At 39.2% G+C, this 20,638-nt stretch overlaps 1 protein-coding gene across 2 annotated transcripts in view; it reads right to left on the bottom strand.

Annotated features, from left to right (window-relative positions):
* LOC126267760 (ER membrane protein complex subunit 1) overlaps positions 1-20,638 on the bottom strand; it is a 124,252-nt gene that overhangs the window by 69,129 nt on the left and 34,485 nt on the right. The window lies entirely within an intron of this gene.

The raw sequence follows: 20,638 nt of genomic DNA, 5'->3' as shown, positions 1-20,638 counted from the left end.
ATCATTACAACATGTCTGGAATATGTTCGCACTAAAAATATGTATTGGCAATCCCAATTTTTTTTAACTAAAGCTATCCTTAACCGAAACAATAGTTTGAGCAACTATAGGATCCTATTGGAAAGAAAGAATAAACTCCTATGGCATTATAAGTTGGGAGAGACTGATGGGTAGGTTTAGCAAATTAAATCAGAAAAGCTCCCCTTCCTCTGCACAAAATTATTCCCTTTCTTCACTTTGTGTGTCTTGACTCTTTAGTTTATCTCCTGAATGTATGTGACATTAATGGATGTGTATACAGTGTAGTGACTGAGATCACAAGATCAGGTCATCATCCATGGAGGTGCCAGATAAAAATATAGCAATGACAAACACACATCAAATAATCAATGAATAAGTGCGAAGAACTGAAATACGAAATAGCATGGGAACATTGTATATAACCATTCATTATTTCCACTACCACACAGACACCCAAATGGCCATGGGAATGTGCATTTGGGTGCCTGTGCACTTACATGTTTTCCCTGATAGTGTGTCTCTGGGCTCCGCGCATCAGTGCGTTATTAGTGAGTGGTTGTACTCAATACAGGAATTTCCATTATTGTTATTCAAGCACTATTTTCAGCACAGCCAGGAGGTACAACCTCACATGTAAAGGTTAAAAAAGCAGAAATACTGGTCCAACACAACAGGCATATATATGATTTGTATGTTAATGCAAAGTCAGTATTGTGACAGTATAGCAACTATCGAAAGAGGACTGTGCCTTCAGGATGCAATGCAAGAGTTTGGGCTTCACATTTCATGATTAGGCCCCTTAAATGGCCTGTAGTGCAAACTGAAAGGTTTGTGATGGACTTGCAACAAATGATGATAATATTTTACACTTCACAATAACAGACGCAGAAGGTGATACATGTAAACATACAGTTAGGGAGTATGTCCAATCCATGTAAAGTGAATTGGGAACTTTGTTTTACACAGAATTAAAGGTAAATATATGAAACAGAATGAGAAAGAAGGGTAATCTCCACTGAACAACAATATGATGGGCTATTACATCAAACAAGAGTAGAAAAGTGGGAGACATTTGTTAAAAATCAAATGGTAACCAGTATGTGGGTTTTCCACACAAACTTCCAACAAACAATGTTTGATCAACCACTGTGTTGTATACCTTCAAAAAACCTGATGGCACGATGACTACAGATTGGGAGACATCAGCACAATACACTTTGCTGCCAGACGGTGAAAGACAGGATACCAAACACTTCAGCTCTGAATTGCAACAGCATGTGAATAATTGGATTGTGATTCCATATGCCCATCAGGAAGTGATGCTGGCAATAAAGGAAAAATATGACCTTAAAAACTACAGGCCTGCCTGAGCGTAAGAGACTAGGAGACACACAAGAAAAAAAGATACACTAAGACAAAGGCCACAACCACGTCTTCCCAGAAGCAGTGAGGAGATGAATCTATGAAAAAACCAGGAAGGATTTCCTGAGAAACTGAGATTCATCTCCCAAAATTCACCTTTGATAGCATAGCAGCAGAGCTGCTATATTCTGAGCTCTACCTCAATACACGAGGGACTAGCAATCCAGAAAGAATGAGAAAAACAAGTTTTGTTTTAGACAGCAGTGTAGTGTAGAATTATAAACTACAAAATCTGGGATGAAGCCCTGATGAACAATAGAATGTTGCAATAGTGTGCACCTTCTGTGTTTCAAATGAGCCTGTATGTTTGACAGATGACCTAAGGCAGTACATCTCCGCCCCCCCCCCCCCCCCCTCCTCACTCTCTCTCTCTCTCTTAAAAAAATCTTGTTGGTATTGTATGATGATGAGAGAATGGAGAGGCTGTACCCTAGAGTGCTGACACATAGCCTACTCCGCTTGAATAGCACCAAGAGGCTGCCCTTGCTCCATGAGCCACAGGACCGAGTTTGGAACATTGGCACAAAGATTGGTGATCGGGGACTGTACACCACCCTGTCTACTCCCCTTGCCAGCAAAATAATGATGGTGAAAATTTCTTCCACCACCAGGATTTGTACCGGCTACCTCCGAGTTGAGTGCCACCACACACATGTCCATCAGCAACCTTGGTTGAGGAGGTGGGTCAGTCCTATTGCAGCAGGTATGCCATTATCTTTCTCTGAAACATCATGCAAATTTGGCATTTTTCATACAAGCAAATCATTGCCAGAGATTAAACATGAGCTGATAGAAAGAAATTCAATACCAACTGAGGACTGAAAAGTATACCTTTGGATACGCTGTTTGGCACTTACCCACTGAGCCACACATTGCCAGTTCTTACCAATTTTGTATGTACAGCACAAAAGCATGTCAGGGAACATGTGAATCTAAAAATTTTACTATTAACCTTCAGTTTGAATTCAGTGTCATTATTAGTTTTCTTTTATTCCTTTATCTTTTAAGTAATATTTACAGGCCTTTCACTTCTTGCACCATACAACCAGACTTTTTTACACAAAGAATAAAGTTTTTTTTAAAAAAATTGATTTATTAACACTATTCATACATAGACTATCACGAGGCCACTGGCAGGTGCAGCAGAGCCTCACACCTGCTCACCATGTGCCCACATGCTCCACTTTGGGGCAGTAATCCTTTGGATAGCACATTTGTAATACAATCACAGTCACGTGCAGCTTGTTGATGCAACACACATAGTGGATGAACGTGGCCTGTAACTGTGATTTTGGGTTGTCAAGGTTTTAATAGTTAATTCTTGTGTCACAGTTGTGGATTCTTACAGTTCTACTTACAGATAAAAATTCACATTTATAGAAAGACTGTTACATTCTCTACGGATATAAATTACAACCAAGTTGGTACTGAATCAAGACATGCTGCTTTAACAGCAGTTAAGAGCGATGAATGTTTTTGCACGTTTGGCCTCAGCTGACTTCTCTCAAGAAATATTTAGTCTCTTGTTTGTTTTAGAAACTAAGATGCTATTTGCTCTGCAAAATACTTCATCTGATACTCAGTCCTACAAATATGGTACAATACAAAATAATTATGAACTATATGACATGCTTGCCACACAGTCTTTGAAGTCATTCTGATATTCTACAATGATACTGCCTTGCCGCCAAATGGCTTTCACAAAAGATGGACCACCTTTCACTATCTTATACTCTATCAGAGACAAATGTGGCACAAGCAGCACTCAGCATTGCTAGCTATAAGTCTTATTATTCTTATTCTTCGCTTCTAAGGGACTTGATGCCTCACGTCCACATGTTGCCTCCAAATGCTTCTACCATGTGCTTCCAGACAATTTTTTATGGCCATCCTGCTCCACACTGTTTTAATTTCATTTACTCATGTACTCTCAGTGCGCCCCCCCCCCCCCCCCCAGTCTCTTACCTAATGACTTCTCCATGAATATTCTTGAAACCACTTGACCTCTTTCATTCTCATCAGATAGCATGTCCATTGAAGTCTCCTGGAATTTATTATGCTCGTTACTCCTGCTTATCATAATAGCATGTGCATTTCTGTGCCATGTCTTCTTTTTCAGCTTTGCAAATCCGTTATCATAGTAAGGGCCAAAGATTTTCCGACAAACTTTGTTTTCAAATACTTGTAATTGGTGTTCTTCCCTTTTAGTTAAACTCCGTGTTTCTGCTCCATGGGTTAGTACTGGTCTGTTTAGTTTTCCTTGTTAGTAGTTTAGACCATATAAGTTTTTCTATGGAGTAGTAGGCTCTATTACCATCTTGCAGTCTCGTTTTCACTTATACTTGTCTCTGATTTTGTTTGCTTACCACTGTGATCAGATATTTGAAATGTTCAATGTGTTCAAATTTATGTTTGCTAATTATTATTTGTGACTGGCCATCTCTTTAATCCCTACATGTCTGAACTATCACATATTTTGTTTTGTGATCATTTACTTTTAAGGCAAGTCGAATGCTGCTTATAAGAGTTCCTTGAATAACGGCTTAATCTCTATTTCACTTTTTCAAGTGAGCACTAAATAATTTGCATACACTAAAACCTTAACATTCTATTTTTGGAGGATCCTGGTAGGTACCACCTTCAGTTTCCCCACAGCTCTCTCCAAAGCCACATTAAAGAGAAGAGTGCACAGAGCATCTCTCTGTCTTAGTCCAGTTTTGTTTTTGAAGTGGACAAATTTTACTGCATTTAGCAAAACTCTGCTTGTATTATCAACCATGTACATTTTACAACGATACATAAGTTTAATTGGAAATCCAAAGTCCTTTGTTACATTCTGCAAGATTTTCCTATGTGTGGAGACATTAGTTTGCATAAAATCAATGAACAAGTAATGTATTCTTGTTTACATTCCACAGGCTTTGCCAGAGTATGGAGTCATAAACTTTAACAAAACCGATGAGCACTTACATAATTTTTGTTTACAGTCCCATACTTTTTCACTTTTTGTGTTGATTGCAATATATTGTCAGTAGTGGACCTATTCCTGCAAGAGTCATGTTGATAATTCTAAATTCCCCCCATGAACCATAGACCTTGCCATTGGTGGGAAGGCTTGCATGCCTCAGCGGTACAGATGGTAATATTGTAGGTGCAACCACAACGGAGGGGTATCTGTTGAGAGGCCAGACAAACGTGTGGTTCCTGAAGAGGGGCAGCAACCTTTTCAGTAGTTGCAAGGGAAACAGTCTGGATGATTGACTGATCTAGCCTTGTCACAATAGCCAAAACGGCCTTGCTGTGCTGGTACTGCGAACGGCTGAAAGCAAGGGGAAACTGAAGCTGTAATTTTTCCCAAGGGCATGCAGCTTTACGGTATGGTTAAATGATGATGGTGTCCTGGGATCTATGGGCGGGGACTACTCAAGAGGAATTTGTTATCAGGAGAAAGAAAACTGGCATTCTATGGATCGGAGTGCGGAATGTCAGATCCCTTAATCGAGCAGGTAGGTTAGAAAATTTAAAAAGGGAAATGGATAGGTTAAAGTTAGATACAGTGGTAATTAGAGAAGTTCGCTGGCAGCTGGAACAAGACTTTTGGTCAGGTGAATACAGGGTTATAAATAAAAAATCACATATTGGTAATGCAGGAGTAGGTTTAATAATGAATAAAAAATAGGAGTGCAGGTAAGCTACTACAAACAGCATAGTGAATGCATTATTATGGCCATGATAGACACAAAGCCCATGCCTACTACAGTAGTACAAGTTTATATGCCAACTAGTTCTGCAGAAGATGAAGAAATTGATGAAATGTATGATAAAATAAAAGAAATTATTCAGGTAACTGAAGGGAGACGAAAATTTAATAGTCATGGGTGACTGGAATTCGAAAGTAGGAAAGCAAGAGAAGGAAACATAGTAGGTGAATATGAATTGGGGGTAAGAAATGAAAGAAGAAGCCATCTGGTAGAATTTTGCGCAGAGCATAACTTAATCATAGCTAACACTAGGCTCCAGAATCATAAAATAAGATTGTATACATGGAAGAATCCTGGAGATACTAGAAGGTATCAGATAGATTATATAATGGTGAGACAGAGATTTAGGAACCAGGTTTTAAATTGTAAGACATTTCCTGGGGCAGATGTGGACTCTGACCACAATCTATTGGTTATGAACTGCAGATTAAAACTGAAGAAACTGCAAAAAGGTGGGAATTTAAGGAGATTGGACCTGGATAAACTGACTAAACCAGAGGTTGTACAGAGTTTCAGCGAGAGCATAAGAGAACAATTGAAGGAATGGGGGAAAGAAATAAAGCAGAAGAAGAATGGGGAGCAATGAGGGATAAGGTAGTGAAGGCAGCAGAGGATCAAGTAGGTAAAAAGACGAGGCCTAGTAGAAATCCTTGGGTAACAGAAGAAATATTGAATTTAATTGATCAAAGGAGAAAATATAAAAATGCAGCAAATGAAGCAGGCAAAAAAGAATACAAATGTCTCAAAAATGAGATCGATAGGAAGTGCAAAATGGCTAAGCAGGGATGGCTAGAGGACAAATGTAAGGATGTAGAGGCTTACCTCACGAGGGGTAAGATAGATACTGCCTACAGGAAAATTAAAGAGACCTTTGGAGAGAAGAGAACCACTTGTATGAATATCAAGAGCTCAGATGGAAACCCAGTTCTAAGCAAGGAAGGGAAAGCAGAAGGGTGGAAGGTATATAGATGACCTATACAAGGGCGATGTACTTGAGGACAATATTATGGAAATGGAAGAGAAGATGGAATGGGAGATACAATACTGGTGCAGAGTTTAAAAGAGCACTGAAAGACCTGAGTCGAAACAAGGCCCCGGGAATACACAACATTCCATTACAATTACTGGTGGCCTTGGGAGAGCAGGTCCTGACAAAACTCTACCATCTGGTGAGCAAGATGTATGAGACAGGCGAAAAACCCTCAGACTTCAAGAAGAATATAATAATTCCAATCCCAAAGAAAGCAGGTGTTGACAGATGTGAAAATTACTGAACTATCAGTTTAATAAGCCACAGCTGCAAAATACTAACACGAATACTTTACAGACGAATGGAAAAACTGGTAGAAGCCAACCTCGGGGATGATCAGTTTGGATTCCATAGAAACGTTAGAACACTTGAGGCAATACTGACCCTACGACTTATCTTACGAAATAGATTAAGGAAAGGCAAACCTACGCTTCTAGCATTTGTAGACTTAGAGAAAGCTTTTGACAATGTTGACTGGAATACTCTCTTTCAAATTCTAAAGGTGGTAGGGGTAAAATACAGGGAGCGAAAGGCTATTTACAATTTGTACAGAAACCAGATGGCAGATATAATAGTTGAGGGGCATGAAAGGGTAGCAGTGGTTGGGATGGGAGTGAGACAGGGTTGTAGCCTATCTCCAATGTTATTCAATTGTATATTGAGCAAGCAGTAAAGGAAACAAAAGAAAAATTCAGAGTAGGAATTAAAATCCATGGAGAAGAAATAAAAACTTTCAGGTTCGCCGATGACACTGTAATTCTGTCAGAGACAGCAAAGGACTTGGAAGAGCAGCTGAACGCAATGGACAGTGTCTTGAAAGGAGGATATAAGATGAACATCAACAAAAGCAAAACAAAGATAATGGAATGTAGTCGAATTAAATCGGGTGACGCTGTGGGAATTAGATTAGGAAATGAGACACTTAAAGTAGTAAAGAAGTTTTGACATTTGGGGAGCAAAATAACTGATGATGGTCAAAGTAGAGAGGATATAAAATGTAGACTGGCAATGGCAAGGAAAGCGTTTCTGAAGAAGAGAAATTTGTTAACATTGAGTATAGATTTAAGTGTCAGGAAGTCGTTTCTGAAAGTATTTGTATGGAGTGTAGCCATGTATGGAAGTGAAATATGGACGATACATAGTTCGGACAAGAAGAGAATAGATGCTTTCGAAATGTGGTGCTACAGAAGAATGCTGAAGATTAGATGAGTAGATCACATAACTAATGAGGAAGTATTGAATAGGATTGGGGAGGAGAGAAGTTTGTGGCACAACTTGACCAGAAGAAGGGTTCGGTTTGTAGGACATGTTCTGAGGCATCAAGGGATCACAAATTTAGCATTGAAGGGCAGTGTGGAGGGTAAAAATCGTAGGAGGAGACCAAGACATGAATACACTAAACAGGTTCAGAAGGATGTAGGTTGCAGTAGGTCCTGGGAGATGAAGAAGCTTGCACAGGATAGAGTAGCATGGAGAGCTGCAACAAACCAGTCTCTGGATTGAAGACTACAACGACAACAATAACAAGAACAACATCGCCATCCTTATCCTTCATCTTAGATTTGTAATTAAAACTTCTTTTAATTTTGTTAACTGTGCCACATATTTTCCAAACATTATTATTTTTATGATAGTCATGAACAGATATTTTTTTATGATATTCAGGAATAGATTCAATCTGGTGTTTACGGTATTGGATCTTTTTCTCACAATTTATTTTATTAGTCTGCTTTTGCACCTGCTGATAAGTTCTATCTCATGATTCTTATAAGTTTTCTAGCCATTTAATTTCATAACCTTGTCTTCACCATCCTCACATTCTTCAAATTATTTCTTCCTGCCCTTTTTTGCTCTCTGCAGGTTATTACTTGTAGTTGCAAGGATGATTTCTTTTATTCTATTCCTGCACTCATTACTGGTCATTTCATGACTTTCTTTCATGCCACTTAGAACCTCAAATCAGTTTGAAACTTCAACTTAGTATTTCTTCTGCTCCTATTAACAATATTATGAAAAGGAAAGTTGCTACTCACCATATAGCGAGATGCTGAGTCGCAGATAGGCACAACAAAAAGAGACTGCCTTCTCTGGCAACTGAAGCCATCTGTTCCTATTACATTTTCCAAATCGAATTTGGTCATGGTTCCAGATTTAATGTTTGTTTTACATGCTGCCTTCAACCTGATTCTCACAATACTCGTTACTAGATTGTGGTCTGACCTCATTTCTACTCCTCGGAAAGATTGTCCATATCTAATTGCCTTTCTATGTCTGTTATGTATGAATACATGGTCAATCTGAATTACCATTTTTTTTATCACTTGTATTCCATGTTTGTTTATGTACACATTCATGAGGGAATGTAGTGCACATGGTCAATCTGAATTACCATTTTTTTTATCACTTGTATTCCATGTTTGTTTATGTACACATTCGTGAGGGAATGTAGTGCTGCTAATAATCATGTCCACTGTTGTAGGAAAATTCGTTTTGCTATTTTGTTCTATACAACTGATAGGTTTTCATAGGTTATTCTTTATCACATCATCTTTGTTATTAGTCAGTGCATGACAGTTTATTAGTGACAAGTTGACAGATTTGAAACTTTATCCAAGATAGCATTATCTTTCATCAGTTACTTCAAAGATATTATTGGCATAGGAACTCATTGTGTGTGCAGAGGGCTGTTTCAAAATCATGAGAGACATTTTCTTTAAGACTATTAAAAATTGTCTATTTATCCATATCTTGGGTACTCCTGCCCAATACTTTTGTTTCCTGTATTGTCACTGCTGTTGAAGTAGGTTTACTTGTTTACTGAGCCTTCTGAAGGGTCCTATTTTAAATGTACTTTGTACATTCTATGTTCCCATCTCATGTCCATTTTTCAGCTAAATGGCATAATAATTTGAGGTCCACATTTCGCCAGAGACATATGTGAGGTATTTGTTACCTTGAAGTTTTTCTGCAGCTGTGTTATTACCCCTGCATATAAACCCCACCCTGGAGGACTGGGTCTTTTTCTGTAGGAGTCTTGCTCCATTAGTATTTGAAAATTCCTCTACCTGCCACAAGGCAGCAGTGCTGCTTTTGGTCCAACCTTAGTATTTGATTTCCTCTGTACCTCTCATATCTTATGGGTATTCTCCTACCCACCTAATAATTGTGTGAATAAATATGTGTTCCTGACTGCAAAATAAATTGTGGTAGATAAATGTTACAAATAAATGAACAATGTGAGCAGGAAACATCATAATCTGGGTTATCCAAAGATTGTCTGTATCATCTTATCATTCACAACAACAGAACACAATCGCCACAGTTAGCAGATGTTTGCAAAATCACTTGTGCTTCTGTTTGAGTTTAGTTATGGAAGTTTCCAGATGTCTTACCTTATATGACATATAGATTTCTTCATCTCACTGATGTGTTAATTCTTCAGAATTGTTAGATCAGGTAGTCATTCACAATAACTTATTATGTAATTTTTACCTATGGTCATAACTGAAGTGCTTCTAATATGCAACAAGTTCTGCTGTCATGATACCTCTATTGATACCACTACATAACCACTTCCTGGTGGTTTTCAGATGTAGATGTAGAAAGTCTCCTGCTGAGTTTTTCTGTCTGTATGTGAAGGCTAATCTCAGAAACTACTAGAAGGATTTTGATACAAATTTTAAATTAACAACAGCCTCAATTGCAATGTTTAGCTAGATTAACCTAGTTTTCAGTTGTGATAACCCAACCTTCTTCAGTATAAAAGGAACTATGATTTATCCATAATAGACAACATTGAAAACTAAAAACTATAAAAGACATTTAGACAGAAAAAATAAAAAATGGACAGACCAGTTGGCCAAGGATCTTAGCTACTTGGAGCAAAGGAAGAAGATGCCAAGGTCAGAACACCATGGAGAAGGCTACTTGATGAGGCCATAAACTGGGTGTGGTTTGTGGGGCCAGGAGAATAACTATGTATGCTGTCACTGCCAGATCCATAACAACCATTTACATCAATGACTGAGCATGTCATCACCAAACATAATTTTAGAACAATCTTCTTTGAATAAATTTGTCCTCAGACAGATACCAACTGGATAGTCTTTACATCTCTCTTTCTTGAGCCTCCTCCTCCATTTGCTTGTGAACTTCTTCCTCTCCTAACATCTATTAGCATTTCTAACTTCTTTCTTTTTCTCCTCCTACTTTTCCCTCCATGTTTATCAGTAGTGGAAAATTCTTATGTAAGATCCAAGATGTTTTCCTCTTCTGTATCATCCTTGTGAAGTTCCTCTCCTCTAACATTCTGCTCAGTATCTCTTCATTTCTTATTGTGTTGATCCATTTCACTTTCTCCATTGTTCTACACAAACACATTTCAAAATTTTTGAAATATTTTTATTCCTTCTGCCTGATTGCTCACACTGCAAAACCGTAATACACCACACTGCACACTTAATATTTGGCAAATATCTTCCCAAGTGTGAAGGAGGTCCTTCTGGCTGTCAGCAAAGCTCCCACTCTCCCAAAAGCTCTCTTTCTCACTAAGATTCTGCATCTCACTTCCTATGTACAACTTCCGCTGGAAGTTATCAAGCTTCCCAAATATAGGAATGACTACACCTGTTCTCCTACCATTCCATCTAGTGATAAATTAATCATGTCATTATCTGCTCTGGTTCCTCAACACTATGGTGTTGCCAATGTTCAGTTTCATTCCAAACTCTTTACCCACACTAATATTCTCTGCTATTACCTGGAACTCTTCCCCCATTTCTGCTAGCACAGTCGTATCATCAGCATGCTTGATGGTTTTTATTCTTCTAGTCCCACTTCAAGTCCTTTGGATTTTTCCAAGGTCTTACTGATTAGCTTTTCAGCATACATAGTGAAAAGTGCTGGTGACATACATCAATCTTGTATCATACTTCTTTCAATATCCACCTCTTCAGATCCATCTTCTTCTGCTCTAAACAGTACTTCCTGTCCCATAAAAAGTTGTTTTAGCTGAGCCAGACTGGTAATGCCTCGAGTGTGACAGAGCGATTGTGATCATCCCTGGACATTATTGAGAGTGAACACATGCATTGCACTGCCCATCTAGGTGGCACAGCAGTGCCACTACGAAGATATGATTCCGTGCTGGCGGCGGTGTAGGGCTCTCTCGCAGTTTCGGCTGGTGGTTAGCTACCTAAGCCCAAGTGACTGATGACTGACATGCTAAATGTCATCATGTGTTTAGCACTGGTGCAGTTAAATCACATTTCTGCAAGTTCTGCAGTGATGATTCTGATCTGAATTGCCACAAGCCTGTCAGATATTGTGGTCAAGTTCTGCAGACTTTGATCTTTACAGGGTTAATCTGTTCTACAGATCTGCACATCCAGCATCATTTGATGATTAATATGATACAAATGAAGTGTGGTGCAGTGAAGTAAGTTCCGGCCAGCATGGGGTGTACCTGACTGTGTGAAGAGATTTGATGCCATTTACAATCTGCAGCATGTGGCTGTTAATGATTGGGACAGGTTTTGGTACTAATTAAAGCATTTTGGGGGAGACACTCAACTGCTTTTATAAAGGTGACCATTGCATATGTTCGATGCATTGGCATATTAATAGTACAACTAACGGTTAATTCTTTAGCTGAACCAGATTCTACTAGATAAAACTCTTTATTTTTATTTTAAATTTATATCTTCAGTCATATTATCATGATTTCTCTTGCAAGTGGTTGTAAGAAATCACAATTTTATGTAAATATTGTACTGTATAGTCACTAGCCTTGACACTATCTGTTGCACTCTCCACTGTGCTATTAAAACAAGAAAAGGTTTATAAAACAGTTATGTGTGCTAAACTACATGCATTAGCCAATCAGTTAAAGTTTTGCTACTCTTATTATAAATGAATTTAACATATTTGCTACATGTCTAGAATGATTTTAATATTTTAATGTTTTAAGTTGCTGGTATAGTTGTTTATGCTTATTCACAAGATGATCAGAGGAGGTACATACAAATGAAATCACCTCTGTACTTAAGTAAACATTCTGTTTTTCACTGATCAATTTAGCATCAGGATTTTTTTTTTTTTTTTTTTTTTTGCTTCATGTTCATTTGCACTAATAAGTTGTATCTTGTGATTTAACAGTGTAAACTTTTCCCTGCTTTAGTTGTGTTATCAACAAGTACGTAAATATTTCAACAGTTGTGGAGGCATACGCTGAACTGGCTTCCAAACTGCTATGATGAAAGTCTTTTGTAACTGTTAAATTGAACATTGGGCAACAACTCAAATTAATGCCCTTATTGATTTCATCTTTTCAAGACAGCTTGGTCAAAATGGTTCAACTTGTGCAAAGGATTAATGATCTTCACTATGACTTGTGAAGTTTGCTAATTAAAAACAGAAGTAAAGATTTTAACTTTTTTTTTAAAATTAACGTTTTCCATGACCTGGTACCTTCCATTCATCCAAATCCTCGCTAGTCATTTATAACTTTTGTTGGCCATTCATTACTGTGGCATGTTTTGTAAATAATTTAACCATCTGCACCAATATCTTTCAGAATATTCAACAGCTAGCACCAGTCAATTCTGTCAAATGCTTTTATAAAAGTGACAGAACAAGCAACATTCCTTTATTCACTTCCAAACATCTTTCTCACATCATCCTCAGACATCCAATGCATCTCTGATTCCTCTTTCTTTTCTAAATCCGAACTGATATCCTATATTTTTCTTTTTATTCTTCTCTGCATTATTACAGTCACAGCCTTGGTAACACGGCATATAAAACCAATTCTTCTATAAAATTTACATAGATTGATAGTGCATTTCTTTGGTAAGGGAACAACTGTGGTCTTAAGGAGATCTTCAAGCCAGACACCTGAGTCATATATTCTATTGATCAGATATATGATTCTAGTTATGGCATCATTCCCTAAGGCCTTCCGTGCCTCAGACAGTATTTGATCACAGGCTGAAGATCCTGGATCGCTTTCTCTATTAGAACAAAGTGAATACTCAATTTCCAACTAATTCCCATCATCGCTCAGGTTATGCTGATAGTCATCTCACATTTCTGCTAAATATTTCATGTGCATCTTAAAAAGTCCACCCCCCCTCCCCCCCAAAAAAAAAAAAAATCAGTAGCTCAATCTGTCTTGATGGAGAAGTAGTATATGCCTAGCACAATTACCTTTGACACTTCACTTCAAGCACAATAAAACATGAATGAAGATGATAAGGCTACGGATATTTCCAATTTCCAATCCATTTCTTTTACATCAAATGCACCACACAGCCTTCTAAAGGCATACCGTAAATAGATAATAAAATCTTTTCTTTATAACAAAAAAGTTGTTGATCAAAGATAAAAATAATAATTGTTTTGCATAACTGAATGTTACGTTTTGTTCCTTTATTTTCATGACTAATGCCAGGAGGCAGGGGTATTGTGTGCACTACTAGAAGGTGCACATTTCTGCTAAAATAGACTGATGTTCCTTACCTGATTGGTGAGAGTTTCTTCAGTATCTTTCCCACTTTGAAAACACTCCTGATTACTTGGGAAAAGATCAGAATATTCAAAACACTATTCTAGCTAGTATTCGATCATCTGCTCCTACATTCTGTAAACACATTTTAGTAGTATTATTGGACAGTATAATGACATCAGATCAATTCTTCCCCCTTCCTGTCCATTTTCTGAAGCATAATGTTATGTTTACTTCATGTTCTACTATAAACATCTAGAACATATTGCTATCCTTTACATGATAAAACCAAAACCAAATTGTAGGGGGCACTTTCTGGATCAGGTGGAGTATTATTTTATTAAAGTTGAGAGTGCTCTGCAGCTTGATCAGTAAGAGCAAAACTTCCTGGCAGATTAAAACTGTGTGCCAGATGGAGACTCGAACTCACGACATCTGCCTTTTGCGGGAAAGTGCTCTGCTGAATGGGGCTTCCAAGTATGACTCTCAATCCGCCACAAAGAGCATTTGCCACCAAAAGGCAAAGGTCCCCAGGTTCGAGTCCTGGTCTGCCACACAGTTTTAAGCTGCCAAGAAGTTTTAAATCGATGCACACTCAGCTGCAGGGCGAAAATTTTCCGAGGGAACAATCCCCCAAAGCTGTGGCTAAATCATAACTCTGCAATATTCTTTCTCCTTGGAGTGCCAGTTCTGCAAGGTATACAGAACAACTTCTGTGACATTTGGAAGGTAGGATATGAGGTGCTGGTGGAAGTACACAGTTTTAATCTGTTACAAAGTTTGGATGACTTGTTGGAACATCTGTGCTTGTAAGATTTTTGGCTGAGGGTGGTGTCTACTTCTCTAGCACCTGTTCAGTATTGAAAATTAGGTAACGGATATTAGTAGTATACAGAAAAATCTGCCAACATGTTGCTTTTTCCTCCTCCTCGTCCTTATGCATTCTCTTAGTATCCAAAAATATTTCTAGCAAGTTATAGTTTTGCTGGCTGCTATGTTGCTTATAGATCCTCACTGTTTCCTTCATTCACTGAAATACTCTAACACCCACTATTCCATTAACTACTTCTATTTTTGAAGTAGACTGTTGTTGTGCAATTGCTTCTGTGGTGGCTTCGCTAACACAGTATTGCAACTTAGTTTGGAATGATTGGAGACTGGATAGATGTCTCCATTTGAGAGCAGCAGCTCACTTTTAATGTGTCAAAATACTTTTCCAATCACTTTTCTTCATCTTCCCTCTGTGTAATGGGTTATCAGAATGATTCTTCCATTATGTCAAGTAAAGTAAAGAATATTGGCATGTGTTCTCAGGATGGATTTTCACTCAGCAACAGGGTGTGCACCAATTTGAAGCTCTTCTGGAAGATTAAACCTGTATGCCATGCCAGGTGAAGGTCCTAAGTTCAAGCCCACACACATATTATTAATCTCCCAGCAAGTATTGATTGCTAAGTGATTGGAATCCAAAGGATTTTGCTGCACATACACTGCATACAAGAAAGGAAAACAGTTTCCCTTTCCTACTACATTTATGCTTATTTAACTTCGTCACAAGCATCTCTTATCGACGGTTTTCCAATGGTGTGTGGGGATGATTACAAATATCCCAGAACACTACAAGCAGAACACATCTTTGGACGACGTGGGTAGGATTTTGGTAGATCATGTACTTATGAGCCATAAATTATTAGTTCAGATTGTATTATGTAATCTGGGTCTACTAGTGAACTTGCAAACATTATGCATTTCTCAGTCAGTTACTGCCAAGTTACTAAAATGTGAAACCAATATGTCAAAGTCACGTAAATGAATATTTAAGTCAGCCATGAGTGCCATTAGTGAATGTTATTTAATTAATGCAAATTGCTCATTGCTTCAAACATTGAGACTCCTGTCTATTACAAAGCTGATCATCAGAAAGGGAATATAAACAGGAAAAAACTGAAAATCATTTCCTGCAGCACTGTGTATTTTCTTTCAAGCCCATTCATACCAGGAGGAGATTTTTAAAAAGGTAGACACCACAGGCAAAGATCCAGAGCAGGGTAGTTACAATCTGGCACAGATGTCCCAACATTACGAATCATCGCTTGATTCATTATGAAGACACGGGTATGTATGCTTCTAGGTTATTTAAAGTCATTACTTCAGTACTAATCAGGGCATTTGGAACTGCAGTGTCCTTAATTTTGGTTCTTCCTGGAGTCAAACTGTTCAAAATGTTATTTCCTGTGATACTATCATGTTATGCGATTTATTTTTTTGGTATGTGGTGTTGGCTGTGACTTGTTGATTATTTATTTATTTGGTCCATGTGATCTGATATTACACAGTGTGCTACAGCCCTCGATCAAAATACATTAATATATACAATGAGCAGATTATGATTTACCAACAGTATATTGCAATAGGTTTGCACACGGTGATACATATAAACCTGAACTACTGCAATGGGCCTTAATTTCCCTCCAGAAGCTCATAGAAATGGGTAAGTTGTCTTAATGATTTATTTATTTATTTGCATGTCTAGTTCCATAGGAACAAATTAAGGAGCAAATCTCCAAGGTCATGGAATGGGTCAGTACATGAAATTACAACATAAAAGTAATAACAGATAAAAATAAAATATTTATAGACCCAAAAAAGTCAAGCCATAATTCTAAGTGAATGCAATCAACAATATAACACATCAATCAGCTTAATTTTTCAAGGAACTCCTTAACAGAGTAGAAGGAATGACCCATGAGGAAACTCTTCAGTTTTGATTTGAAAGTGCTTGGATTACTGCTAAGATTTTTGAATTATTGTGGTAGCTTATTGAAAATGGATGCAGCAGTATACTGCACACCTTTCTGCACAAGAGTAAAGGAAATGGGATTTCTGCCCAGTATCAACTAAGTGAAAGCTGCTAATTCTGGCGAATAAGCTGATATTGTTAACAAGAAATGACAGTAAAGATTATATACATTGAGAGGCCATTGTCAAAATGCCCAGACTGGTGAAGAGGGTTCAACAAGAGGTTAGTGAACTTACACCACTTACTGCCCGAACTGCCCGTTTCTGGGCCAAAAATTCCTTTTAGAATTAAAAGAGTTACTCCAAAATATAGCACCATATGATATAAGCGAAGTGGACTAATTTTTGTGTCGAACGATTTCTTACTTCACATACTGTTCAAATAGTAAAAATGACAGCATTAAGTCTTTGAACAAGATCCTGAACATGGGCTTTCCAAGACAGTTTACTATCTATCTGAACACCCAGAAATTTGAACTGTTTAGTTTCACTAATCATATGCCCATTCTTAGAAATTAAAACATAGTTTTTTTTTTTTTTTAAATCGTATGTTAGAAACAGTAAAAACTGAGTCTTACTTTGATTTAGTGTTAGTTTATTTTCTACAAGCCATGCACTTATTTCGTGAACTGGACTACTTGAAACCGAGCCAATGCTGCACACCACATCCTTTACTACGAAGCTAGTGTTATCGGCAAACAGAAATGTTTTAGAGTTACCCATAATATTATAGGGCATGTCATTTATATAGGTAAGGAATGAGTGGCCCCAACACTGATCGCTGAGGCACCCCCCACTTGACCGTATCCCACTCAGACCCCACATCACAGCCATTCTCAACACTGTGAATAACGACCTTTTGCCATCTGTTGTTATAGTAAGAAGTGAACCAATTGTGAGCTACTCCCCGTATTCCATAATGGTCCAGCAACTGGAGCAATATTTTGAGATCAACACAATCAAACGCCTTACTTAAATCAAAAAGTATCCTTAGCATTCAAAGCCTTTTGTTTAACCCATCCAGTACCTCACAGAGAAAAGAGACTATAGCATTTTCAGTTGTTAAACGACTTCTAAAGCCGAAATGTACATCTGATAGCAAATTGTGTGATATAAAATGATCAATTATCCTTACATACACAGCCTTTTCAACAACTTTTGCAAACACTGATGGCATAGAAACAGGTCTAAAATTGTCTACATTATTCCTTTCTCCCTTTTTATAAAGCAGCTGAGTGCTTTAATCTTTCAGGAAACTGACCATTCCTAAAGGAAAAATTACAAATGTGGCTAAATACAGGACTAGCCTGTGCAGCACAGTATTTTAATATTCTGCTAGGCACGCCATCATATCCATGAGAGTCCTTAGTCTTCAGTCATTTAATTATTGACTCAATCTCCCCCTTGTCAGTATCACAGAGAAGCATTTCGGACATCAATTTCAGAAAGGCATTTGCCAAGAGAGTTATATGATACCCTGTAGAAACTGAATTTTTATTTAATTCACCAGCAATGCTCAGAAAATGATTGTTAAATACTGTACATATATCTGATTTATCAGTAACAGAAATGTTTTTACTGTGAACTGACTTCATATCATCGACCTTGTGCTTCTGAGCAGACACTTCCTTCACAACTGACCAAATGGTTTTAATTTTATCCTGTGAATTAGCTATTCTATTTGCGTACCACATACTCTTTGCCTTCCTAATAACATTTTTAAGCATCTCAAAATAGTGTTTGTAATGGGCTACTGTCGGCTGACTGTGACTACTCCTAACATTTTGAGGTCATTAGTGCCCAGTCACAATTGTAAGAGCACATAGAATCTAGTAAAACTCAAAGGGGGGGACACCAGAAAGTTCTTACAAAGATGCAGATAAAATAAGTGAAAGAGTTAGATGTCTTTGGACAAGCCAGTCAAAGTAATAAAATGAAGAACACGAGCAGCTGCTCGAGCGTCATCAGCTAAAATATCCTGTAAAGTAGATGGCAGAGACAGGACAACACGAGATTGACTAAAATGGGGACTCAACAATAAAACATGGCGCACTGTCAATGCATGACCACAAGGACACTGTGGGGCTGGGTCACCAGAGAGCAGGTAGCGGTGGCTAAACTGGCAATGCCCAATCCGCAACCTGGTCAGAGGGACCTCTTCTCGCCGAGATGGTCGGGAGGAGGTTGTCCAAGCAGTTGGGAACGGTTTTACAGCCCGGAGCTTGCTTCCTTGAAGTGATGACCAAGTATCCCACCACAATGACAAGCCTCTTACAAACGACCCAACTAATGTCAGATGACGAAACACAATGGGAGGCTGGCCGAGGCAGGAGGAATGCAGCCTTGGCTGCAGCATCAGCAGCCTCATTCCCAGGCACTCCTACATGGCCAAGAACCCACAGAAAGCTGACAGGAGAGCCATAATCAGCAAAAGAATGGAGGGACTGCTGGAACCGTTGCACCAAGGGATGGACCGGATATGGAGCTCCAAGGCTCTGAAGAGCACTGAATGAATCAGAGCATAGTACATACAACGAATGGCAGTGGCGGCGGGCATACTGAACAGCCTGATGGAGAGCAAAAAGCTCGGCCGTAAAGCTGGAACACTGGTCGAGGGGCCGGTATTTAAAGGTGACGGCCCCGACGACAAAGGCACAGCTGACACCATCGTCAGTTTTGGTGCCATCAGTGTAAATAAAGGTGTGACTGGCAAGTCGCGCACGAAGTTCGACAAACCATGAGCAATACACTGCAGCCGGAGTACCCTCCTTCGGGAGCGAGCTGAGGTCGAGATGAATATGAACCGGAGCCTGGAGCCAAGGTGATGTCGGGCTCTCACCCTCTCTGAAGGTGGTAAGGAGGGCAAAATCCAATTGTCGAAGCAGGCGACAAAAGCAGACTCCAGGGGGCAGCAGGGCAGACACGTACAACCCATACCGACGGTCGAGAGAATTGGCGAAGGAGGACTGATAAGAGGGGTGGTCGAGCATTGACAACAGCCGGCAGGCATACCGACAAAGCAGTACTCCGCGCCAGTAGGTCAATGGTAATTCGGCAGCTTCAGCATAAAGACTCTCAACGGGACTAGTGTAGAATGCCCCAGTCGCAAGACGCCACCCCCGATGGTGGATGGAGTTGAGACGGCGTAAGAGGGATAGCCGAGCAGACGAGTCTCCCATAATCCAGCTTTGACCGGACTATGGACCGATACAAGCGAAGCAGGACAGTGTGATCCGTTCCCCAAGATGAACCACTAAGAACTCTGAGGACATTAAGGGAACGTGTACAACGGGCAGCCAAATAAGAGACGTGCGGAAACCAACAAAGTTTCCTGTTCAGTGTGAGCCCTAGAAACTTAGTTGTTTCCACGAATGGGAGAACAATGGGACCGAGATGTAAGGATGGCGGAAGGAACGCTTTATATCGCCAAAAGTTGATGCAAACTGTCTTCTCTTCAGAGAACTGGAAGCCATTAGCCACACTCCATGAGTATAGGCTGTCAAGACAACGCTGAAGGCAGCGCTCCAGGAGGCATGTTCTTTGGGCACTGCAGTAAATTGCGAAGTCATCGACAAAAAGAGAGCCTGAGACATTACGTGGAATGTAATCCATAATTGGATTGATCGCTATGGCAAAAAGGGCTACGCTCAAGACGGAGCCCTGAGGCACTCCGTTCTCCTGGAGGAAGACGACGGACAATACGGAACCCACACGTACCCTAAACTTTCGATCTTTTAAAAAGGAATCAATAAAAATGGGCAGGCGACCGCGTAGACCCCACCTGTGCATAGTGCGGAGGATACCTCCTCTCCAACAGGTATCATAAACCTTCTCCAAATCAAAGAACATGGCTCCAGTTTGGCGCTTTCACAAAAAGTTGGTCATGATGAATGTCGACAAGGTCACAAGGTGGTCAACAGCGGAGCGGCGGCGACGAAAGCCGCATTGAACATTGGTAAGTAGCCGTCAAGATTCAAGAATCTAAACTAACTGAGCATTAACCATGCGCTCCATCACCTTACAGACACAGCTTGTAAGAGAAATGGGGCGGTACCTAGAAGGAAGGTGTCTATCCTTCCCGGGTTTGGGTATAGGAACAAC

Source organism: Schistocerca gregaria, chromosome 1 (assembly GCF_023897955.1).
Source record: "Schistocerca gregaria isolate iqSchGreg1 chromosome 1, iqSchGreg1.2, whole genome shotgun sequence".
NCBI lineage: Eukaryota > Metazoa > Arthropoda > Insecta > Orthoptera > Acrididae > Schistocerca > Schistocerca gregaria.
This window is presented reverse-complemented; position numbering and strand designations above follow the sequence as displayed.